Genomic DNA, 11418 nt, shown 5'->3' on the forward strand with positions numbered 1-11418 from the left:
TGAACCAGTAGCAACACCTGTAATAGTAGATCCTAACAGTGTGTACAACATCCTAGAATTGCATGCCTTCATAACCACAAGACCACCTCGAGAGACTTCAAGAACTCCACCTTCACTTGTGTATTTGCACCCAAAAGATTCTAGAGTGCCCAAAGAGATGAGATTTTACTTCAACTCAGGAACACATCTAACATTTCTGAGAGTTCTTACAATACCATCATGCATTTTAATTCGGATGGTACCTGTTCCAACAATTTTGCAAGCAACAATGTTGCCTACCAAGACAACTCCACCTTCAACAGGATCATATGTAGAAAACAAGTCCTTGTTAGGACACACATGAAATAAACAAGCCGAATCTAAAATCCACTCATTGTTAGAACAAGAAATATTTTCGGTTACTAAAAATATTTCTCCTTCAATCTCATCAGCAGCAACACTTGCTTCAGCGGTGTCGGAATCCCCGTGCTCATTTTTCTTTACTTTTCCCTTATTTTGCAACTTAGGACAATTAAACTTGATGTGACCTTTTTTATGACAGTAATAACACACTGAATTACTAAATCTAGACTTTTCATTAGATCTACTCCTGACAAATAAATCAGATGCCTAATTTCTACTACCTTCCCCGGTAATATCTCTATCTATCTGATCTTTAGATTTCAGCATAGATTTGATTTTTCTATAAGAGATAGTTTCTTTCCCATAAAGTATAGTAGCTCTAAAATTCTTAAAGGAATGGGGTAGGGAACATATTAGCAAAACAGCTTGATCTTCTTCCTTAACCTTGACATCTATATTACTTAAATCCATAAAAATGGAATCAAAGGCATCAAGATGTGACAGTAGGGAAGTATTTTCATCCATATGAATTGTATAAAGCTTTTGCTTCAGGTAGAGTCTATTCTCTACCGTCCTTTTCATATACAGGCTTTTCAACTTTTCCCACATGCCTTTGGCACTGGTTTCCAATGCAACTTCACGTAATACATCATAAGAGAGATTTAGTATAATACTAGATCTCGCCTTTTTATCAAGGCTATCAAACTCCTCGTCTGTCATTTTTTTTGAAATTTTCTCCTTTCCTTGCAGTGCCATATCTGAAACATCCTGAACTAGGATAGCTTCCATTTTCAACTGCTACATACCAAAGTTTGCACTTCGGTCAAATTTCTCAACATAAATCTTTGTAATCATCATGGTGACTACTAAGACAAAATCAGGATTAACCTCGCTCTGATACCAATTTGTTAGGATTGAGAATCCCGGATAGTGCAGAATTAAACAAAGTAATCATTTGAAGACGATAATAAAATAATAATAACAATAAGTTGAGAAAATAAAGGAGGCACAAATTTAACGTGGTTCGGTCAACTTGACGTACGTCCACAACCAAAAGAGAAGCAACTTCACTAAACACCAACGGAACAAAAAAAGTACAAAGATACAAAAGAGAGTACAAAATTAGAGTAATTAAATACTCTAATAGCCCAAATACCCAAAATAATAACCTCACAAAGATCACTCCAAAGAAGAGGTTCACTCAAAGTATTTCCCAACACAACTCTCTTACATACACTCTCTACAAAGAAGAAAACAAATACAACTAAATCTTCTTCAAATGTTGGTGTTCTTCTCTAAATGGTATATTCCAAAGAGGGTGGAAATGCCTCTATTTATAGGCACAAAATAAACCTATGTTGATGTCATCAATGACATCAACATACTACTTTGCCAACCAAATTTGACAAGAAACAAATTGCATGCAATGTTGGACTAGCCAACCAAATTTGACAAAGCCAACAAATGAACTTGCAAGTGCTTGGTAGCAACTTTGTTTGACCAAGTGTGAATCCAAGAAACAAACAAAAGGCCACATTACATTTTTTTTAATCCTTGCTTCTCTATTAGTTGATCTATATAGAAATGTTATCATCCTATTGTTACTTTTCGAATTGAATAAAATCTATATTTTCTTAACAATAACTTCAAACACATGTTCAAACTAACTTATGAACAATTAAATGAAGTTGTAACTCTATATTTACAACTTATGAACATCAATAAGATAGAAGTTCAAGCTATTTTCTAAAAAATAGTAAAAACATTAAGAAAGTGATGAAAATTAGAAGATTCAAGTCTACCAAATTCACAGTATGTCCTTAAGAAAACTATTCCTCTCAAGTACCCGAGGTCTGAAATATATCCTCCAAGAATAAAATAAATCATTTCGACAGAATGACGGTACCTCAAACTCTGTCAAACAACGAATGTACTCAACGATTCATAAATCACACTTGAGTTTTTTAAGAAAATGGAGTGTTTACACTTTAAATTTTCGTGCATATACGTGAGGAAAAAATCAAGACAAAAGATTGTGCTTCAAAAAGCAAGCAATAGTTCTTAAATAGCCGAACTTTTTTGGACCATCACCGACTTGCGGACCTCACCTGCACCCGCAGGTGGCCATATGTGGCTGCAGGTTGCAACTTGTCCAAAATCAGAAAGTTTTGTTCAACATGCGTTCAATTTGCGCTAGCACCTGCGTCCGCAGGTGGCCATATGCATGCGTAAGTCCCAATGCCATTTTCAGATAGTGTCTTGAAGGGTCGCGTCCCTTCGAGGTGCGTTGTGTCATGCACCTCCACTCCCTCATGTGCTTAAAAGGAGAAAATTTTCATATTAGATTTTTGAATTAAAACATCACTAATTTTTAAGTTTCAAATGAATTTTGTCCAAAAATATAATCTCTCTCTCAATTGACAAATTCAAACCCAAAGCCGAGCGAGCAACGACAACGACACGAGACTTATCTTCTTCTTGCCTCACTATCCACATAAAAGAGTGTTTCTATACTTAATCACAAGAATTTTTCTTTCTCCCAACAATGTTGGAGAACATTCCTTTTATAAAATGAATAGACTGTTAGAATTTGGAGCTAAAGAGAAGGAAAAAGGTAAGGGTCAGCAGTAGTTTTTTTCATTCATATCAACATATTACAAAGGACTACATATATAACTACATAAGTCTTACAAGACACACTTGACATAATATTTAACCACTTTCTTACAAGATACACGTCACAAAATAAGGTCTATCATTCATTTAAAATACTAAACATAATATTTAAAAAAAAACTATTAAATAAAAGACTATCTCGAAAAAAAATCTCATATTCTAACACTCCTCGTTGAGATTTTTCTTGGATACTCCGAGCTTAGCCCTTAGAACTTTAAATTTTCCCTTAAGAAAAGCCTTGGTCAAAATATCCATAATCTGTTGATCTGAGCTGCAATGAACAAGATTAACTTCGCCATCCTTCTTTGTTTACCTGATAGCGTGAACTTCACATTTATATAATTGCTACGGCCATTTTGCACTGGATTTTTTGCCATAGAAATTGCTAACTTGTTGTAAACCCTAATGATAGTAGCTTTAATTTTGTTTTTCTCTAGATCACGTAGAATTTTTCGTAACCATAGAGACTGATTATATGTACCAGCAACAACGATGTATTCTGCTTCTCCAGATAATTGAGCATATCCAAAAGTGCTTTTCATATCATCAACGCTTCCTGCCCAATCACTATTTGAATAACCCATCAATTGCCCTTGCTCTCCTCTTTCAAACCAAATACCATAATCAACAGTTTCCTTGATATACCTCAATGTTTGTTTAGTGATACAAAGATGAACTTGACTTCGAGAATGCATAAACCTCAACAAAAGACTTGCCGCGAACATGAGATCAGGTCTTGTTGCTGTCAAATATAACAAACTACTAATTAGACTTCTGTAAACTGGTGGATCAGCCTTATCACCTTCTTCAGACTTTGAGATTTTTTCATTGTGAACTAGTGGAGTCAATATAGACTTACACCTCTCCATCTTGAACTTTTTAAGAATATCCATGCATATTTTCCCTGAGAAATGAAGATTCCATCAGTAGTTTGATAGAAAGTAATTCATTTCACCCAAATCTGACATCAAATTTGGTCTCCATTTCTTGCTCGAACTGATTCACCATAGCTTCATTGCTTTCGGTTACCAGAAGATCATCAACATAGAGTGACACCACAAGTACATCTCCACCTTTAGACTTCTTCATATATAAAGTGGCTTTATTTTCACTTTTGTTGAAGTGACAATGAATGAGATAATTACTAATATTACCATACTAGGCTCAAAGAGCCTGTTTTAATCCGTACAATGACTTATGTAATCAATAAACTTTATCTTCCCTTCCTGCAATTTAAAAGCCTTCCAGTTGATAGACATAAATTTGCTCCCTCAACGGTCCATTTATGAATACTGACTTCACATCCAGATATACAAATTTCAATTAGATTGAGATGCCAAAGCAATAGAAGTCGTATCGTATCATATCTTGCAACAGGTGCAAATGTGTCTCTATAATATAGACCTACAACTTGCGGATAACCTTTTACAACAAGCCTTGCTTTGTATTTATAAACTGAACCATCTAGATTAAGTTTGGTTCTATAAACCCATTTCACCCCTATTATATTTTTGCTTTGGGTTTATTAACTAACTTTTAAGTGTCATTCTTCTCTATCATACCAATTTCCTCCTTTATAGCTTCAACCCAAATATCATGTTTTGATGCTTCTTGATAGGTATTGGGTTCCAAGATTGCAACATTTCATCTTTCATATATCTTAGAAAGGGTTGACTTCAAAATTGGTGAATCAAGTGAGGATTCACCATCTGAGTCTTCAGCTTCTTCCAGATTTTCAAATCCAAATGATTGTGTTTCAGGCAGTGGATGTAAGTTCAGATAACATGCATTTTCTTTCTTAACTTGTTCCCTATCCAAATTCCAATAAGCATGCTCATCCACTACTATATCTCTTTTGAAGGAAATACTTTTTGTTTGCAAGTTGAAAACTCTATAACCCTTGGCTTGCGATGAATATCCAATAAAGACTCCCAATTCACCTTTTGATTCAAGCTTGCTTCTTCTAATTGAAGGAACATGAGAATAGCATATCGTAACAAAGATTTTTAAGTTCTTGATAGATGATCTTTTTCTATTCCATGCTTCAATAGGAATTTTATCACCCATATCTTTAGTTGGCAACCTATTTAACAAATAAACTGAAGTAGAAATAACTTTTGCTCAAAAAATTTGTGTTAGTTTCTTTTCAAGAAACAAATATTTTGTCATTTCAAATATCGTCCTATTCTTTCTCTCTGAAACTCCATTCTCTAGTGAATAACTTATTGTCAACTTGTGATCAATCCCTGCATCTTCACAATACTTATTAAACTTATTTGAAGTGTATTCACCTCCATTGTCTGACCTCAAAGCCTTCAACTTACATCCATTCTGTCTTTCAGCAAAGCTTTAAACTTCTTAAAAACTGAAAATACTTGAGACTTGTTACTCAAAAAATACACCCAATGCATCTATGTTAAGTCATCAATAAACAACATATTTATTTTAACCCAAGGATGATGTCTTCATAGGTCCACATATATCAGTGTGAACCAGTTCAAGTTTTTCAGTTTTCCTCCAGATAACACTTTTAGGAAATGCTTTTATGTGAACCTTATCTATCTAACATGACCCACAAACTTCTTTAGACAGTAAGATCATAGGTAAATCCTTAGTCAAGCCCTTCTCATACATAGATCTTAAGGTAGCATAGTTAAAATGCCTATATTTTCAGTGTCATAACCATGAATCATCCAAACTTGCAAAATTGACACTATCAAACTTTTCATTTACTGAAAAGATCCTATCCACCATTTCTACTTTATTAATCAAAATATCGTCAGAATAAAAAACCAAATAATTCTTTCCCTTAAACAAAATAAGAAGTAACCTTTAGAAATCATTTGGCCAACACGCAACAGGTTACATGCTAAAGAAGGAACATACAATACATCACATATAAACTTTGTACCTTGTTTAGTTTGAAAGGTAACTGAACCATTTCCATGTGCTTCTACTACTGCACCATTTCCCATCCTAACTTTAGCTCTAAGTTACTTATCAAGTGTATGAAACATTTATATGACATATGACTTGTACACCTACTGTCAAAGAACCATTTGGATTGGTTGGTTGCGTTTTCTTCATGAGTAGCCATAAATAAGATTTCTTCATTTTCTGACTCTTCAGTGAAATTTGCCTACTGAACTTGGTGTTGTTGTGGTTGATTCTGCTTGGCCCTGCAATTCTTCTCAATATGACCTATTTTTCTACAAAATATGCATTAAATTGATGGCTTTTCCTTGAACCAACAATCATTTTCTTGATGATTGGTTCTTTTACAGTGGTTTCAAGATGAAAACTTTCCTTTCTGCGAAGATTCCATCCATGGATTTCTCTTTGCTACTTTATCTTCTTCCATCCTTCTATTGTCCTTCACCGGTTGCTTGCTTTTATGCCTTTTTTAAAATGCTACTTATTCTATTTCTTCATCTGTTATACTTGATCTTTGTTCTTGGACTTGCAACTTGCTAATCATCTCTGCAATGGATAAAGTCTTCAAATCACAAGATTCCTTTATTGTTGAAATCTTGGACTCAAACCTTGCTGGTAAGCTTATCATCATCTTCTCCACCACCTTTGAATCTGAAAAAATTTCGCCAAATAATCTTATCTTGTTTACAATTTCCAGAAGTTTTGCAGATTACTCTTTTACAGTATCTCATTCTTTCATCCTTAACATCTCAAATTCTCTTTTGAGAGTTAAAAGTTTGATAATTTTCATCTGTCACTTTCATTGAACACCTATTTTAGCTTCTCTCATGCTTCTTTAGGTATTTCACAAGCCATTATTCTTGTGAAAATCATATCTGAAAGTACTGAATGAAGATAAGTGAGAGCCTTTGGTTTCTTGAACTTTGCATCTTCATAATTCTTCATTTGTTTTACAGTTGGATTTGGTCCAAGTGGAGGGGGAGCTTTGAGATAAGCCTTCAACTTTATCACCCATATGTGATAATTTTCTTCTGTAAACATAGGAGGGCCTGCACCCATAAAACTATTGGATGCCATATTACTGCTGCTCAGCTCTCTCAGCTTTAAGCCTTTACAGATCCCTCAAGAAGAATGGCTCTTGATACCATTATTAGAATTTGGAGATAAAGAGAAGGAAAAACATAAGGATCAGTAGTAGCTTTTTTCATTCATATCAACATATTACAAAGGACCATATAGCTACATAAGTCTTCCAAGACACACTTCACATAATATTTAATCACTTTCTTATAAGACACACTTTACAAAATAAGGACTACCATTCATTTAAAATACTAATCATAATATTTTAAAAAAATATTAAATAAAAGACTCTAGAAAAATCTCATATTCTAATATACAATTTAGCTTTTCCCTCTATTTTCCATTCACTTTCACTTAGAACCCAACACCTGTTATTGTTACATTGGAGTGGCCTTAGATTCAAAAGGTAGTGGTAAGGTTTGCGTACATGCTACCCTCTATAGATCCTACACAGGCCGATTGGAGTGGCCTTAGATTCCCAAGATAGTAGCCTACACTGGTTGATAGCGTCCATACTACCCTCTATAGATCCTCTATGATTCGTCCCTTCTTCATATCCTGCATATAGTGGGAAATTTAATATAGCTTGACAATTTTAACTTTTTTTGAGGAAGGGGAACAATGTCCCTTTCAGAACTTTCTGTGGAAACTGTCAGTTGGTAATGACCCTAATTTTTTAAATTTGTGAAAGTCAAGCATTGTAGTTTGTTCATGTGAGCCACTTCTACAAAACAATTTGGGTACCTGGTTGGCATAATACATAGGCGTGTCTTTTAACTTTATCTCATATTGCATATATGTCATCCAATTTGGGGTGCACACAAGTAGACACTTAAAATAATTTAAAGTTGAACAAGTACACATATGTGTTCTGTGTGGTATCCCATGTGGCTATTCACGTCGTATGTGTTATCTTACGTGTATTATGCCACATAGGATGCATATGTTTACTTGTTCAACTTTATACAAGTTTAAGTGCCTAGTTGTGCGTATCCAAATTTGGAGGTCATAGATGTGATCTAAGGCCAAGTTAAAGGGCATGTTTATGTACTGTGCCTGCTAAGTTTTTAACCAAGTTCACCATCATGTCTTTTTTAACATGGGCACCAACATCGAATAGTAGATCAAATCTATAAATATGTACATAAAATATCTAGTTTTATAGAAAGTGTTGTTTTCAGGTACAAGAATCTATATTTCAGCACAACAACTTCAACACAAGTTTAAGTTTAAACAAAAACACTTATGAAGTTAGTAACAACCTTAACACATGATTAAAAGACCTTTCAAAGAAGTGCGTTTTTTAAAAAAATTAGATGAAACAGAAAAAGGCCAAGTCTTTCGACTTCATGAACGGTCCTTAAGGAAATAATTCCTCTCAAGTGCCCGAGGTCATGGAATTTTCGTCCCAGGATAAAATGGCCTCACAATCCTACTGTAGTGGTACCTCAAACGATCGAATATTTTTGAACTCACTCAACGATTAAATGATCACACGAAGTATTTTCAGAAAACAAGAAGAGCTTTATTGTAGAAAATTTTTCGTTCCTAAACCTATGGATAAATGCAGGTTTATATAGCCATTAGGTACCTTTTTCGAAAAGAGGTAATAGTTCATTCGAAAATATATGTCCTCTGAAATAATCATGCCTGTTCATCAAATAAGCGTATCTTTTTACTGGACAGTCACAACCATCCGAAAAACACCTCTTTTCTCAAATCAGTGTGTCATTTCGTCGAAGAGTTGTGTATCTTCAACCAGCTACAACCAATATTTTTTTATGCAGAAGCATGCATGTTAATGGAGGATCAAAAAAACTGCAATTAAACTGTTGCATTTTTTTCTTTGGTTCGGACTGGATTTTTCCTACGTTTCAAATAAATTTTGTCTAAAAAATTAATCTCATTGATCGATCATTTGACAAATTCAAATCCAAAGTTGAAGTCGAAGCCGAGCCGAATGAGCGACAACGACGACGGTGAAAGGCACCTTTGGGATCTTGCCTCACTTACCGTGTGGAGTAAGTATATTTTAATATGAACACCTGAAAGGGAGAATTTAGTAGACTTTCTAATTTTTTAGTACACTTTCCATTTTGAGTGTTATCTCAATTTTTTCCCCTCTACTTGGTTCCCTTCATTTTTTCATTCACACTTTAATACTTTGATATTGAACCCAACAATCTCTCACATAAATGGAGAATGAATACTTCTTCGTAAAACTGTACGGACAAGTATGCAATCATCAAGCAAAGACTGATTGCATCTAGGTAAGTGAGTTTTTTTTTTTGAATTTTCGTAGTGAACATGCATCGGATGCACTTGGGTAATCGGTAGATTTGATATCTTTAAACCGTCGAGCTTTAATATACACCTAGACAACACATGTCATACAACTGACCTTTTACCATTTATGGTTCTCACGGTTTTGTACGTTTCAGTTATAAACAAGTTCCGATCTCATGAGAGCTTATAGAATAGGCCTTTACTAACATTCTCCTTGAAGCGGCTTTGACTTCGCCCTCACATAGGTGATTTCTAAACATTCAATCCTGTAGATTAAACTATTTGGTCAAATCTACCAAATTTAGATAATCATTAAAAGACTTCACACCATAAGTCTTATCCTCGTTTACTAAACATTGTCTATATCATGAGAATGGGTTGGGTAAATTGATAATGTTGAACCCATCAGACACAACTTTGTTTGATCTCCTTGAACTAAGCTCTTGGGATCTCCAGTCTGCTAGGTAGAGTTACCGCTATGCTGACTTGTCCTAGGCCTTAAACCCATTCCATTGGATGTCCTCTCAACTCCTTCTCTAGACAGGCCTTTTGCAAGTGGATCTGACATATTATTATTTAACTTTACATAGTCAACAATAATAATTCCACTAGAGAGAAGTTCTCTAACGGTATTATGTCTCTATCTTATATGACGAGATTTACCGTTGTACATCATGCTCCCTGCCCTACCTATTGCCGCTTGGCTATCACAGTGTATACATACTGGTACCACTAGTTTAGGCCAATAAGGAATATCTTTTAAGAAATTTTGGAGCCATTTTGCTTCTTCACCGACTTAATTCAATGCAATAAACTCAAATTTCATTGTAGAGCGAGCAATACATGTTTGTTTGAATGATTTTCAAGAGACCACTTCTACACCAATAGTAAATACATATCCACTCATGAATTTTACTTTGTTGGACCAGGTGATCTAATTTTCATCACTATATCCTTCAAGTATCGTGGGATATTTATTATAATGCAAATCATAGTCTTGAGTGTATTTAAGATACCCTAAAACTCTTTTCATTGCCATCCAATGAGTTTTACTAGGATTACTCGTGTTTACTAATAGCACATGCTATGTCTGGTCATGTACAATTCATGATATACATTAAACATCTCAACACTCTTGCATACTCCAACTGTAAGTCACTTTCACCCTTATTCTTTTAAAGTGTGAAGTTCATATCTAATGGAATCTTGGCTATAACAAATTCCAAATTCTTGAATTTGTCAAATACCTTTTCAATGAAATGAGACTGAGACAATACCAACCCTTGTGGAGTTCTATGGATTCTTATTCTTAAGATCACATCCGTAACTCCAAGGTCTTTCATATCAAACTTACTCTCGAGCATTTATTTTGTAGCATTTATGTCAGAAATGTCTCTACTGATGATCAACATATCATCCACATACAAACAAACAATGGCTTGGTGATTTGGAGTGTCTTTAATGTAAATACATTTATCACATTCATTTATCTTGAACCCGTTTGTCAGCATGAATTGGTCAAACTTTGCATGCCATTGTTTAGGTGCTTGTTTTAGTCTATAAATTGACTTAACAAGTTTACACACCTTATTTTTTTTCCTGGAACCACAAAACCCTCAGGTTGTTCATTGTAAATTTCTTTCTCCAATTCTCCATTTAGGAATACTGTTTTCACATCCATTTGATGGATTTCAAGATCATATACTATCGCCAAGGAAATTAACATTCGAATTGACGTTATCCTCATTACAAAAGAGTATGTATCAAAGTAATCAAGGCCTTCCTTTTGTTTAAAGTCTTTTACAACAAGTCTTGCCTTGTATTTGTCAATAGTACCATCAACTTTCATTTTCCTTTTGAAGATCCATTTGGAACCTAAAGGTTTATTTCCTGGAGAAAGATCAACCAACTCCCACGTATGGTTGCTTAAGATTGAATCAATCTCACTATTGACTGCCTCTTTCCAAAAATATGAATCTGACGACGACATCGTTTCCTTAAACGTTTGAGGCTTATTTTCTAAGAGAAATATTATAAAATCTGATCCAAACGTAGTTGGCATTCTTTGACGTATACTACATCTTGGATTCTCATTAT

The sequence above is a fragment of the Capsicum annuum genome, chromosome 5 (genome assembly GCF_002878395.1).
Source record: "Capsicum annuum cultivar UCD-10X-F1 chromosome 5, UCD10Xv1.1, whole genome shotgun sequence".
NCBI classification, from domain to species: Eukaryota; Viridiplantae; Streptophyta; class Magnoliopsida; order Solanales; family Solanaceae; genus Capsicum; species Capsicum annuum.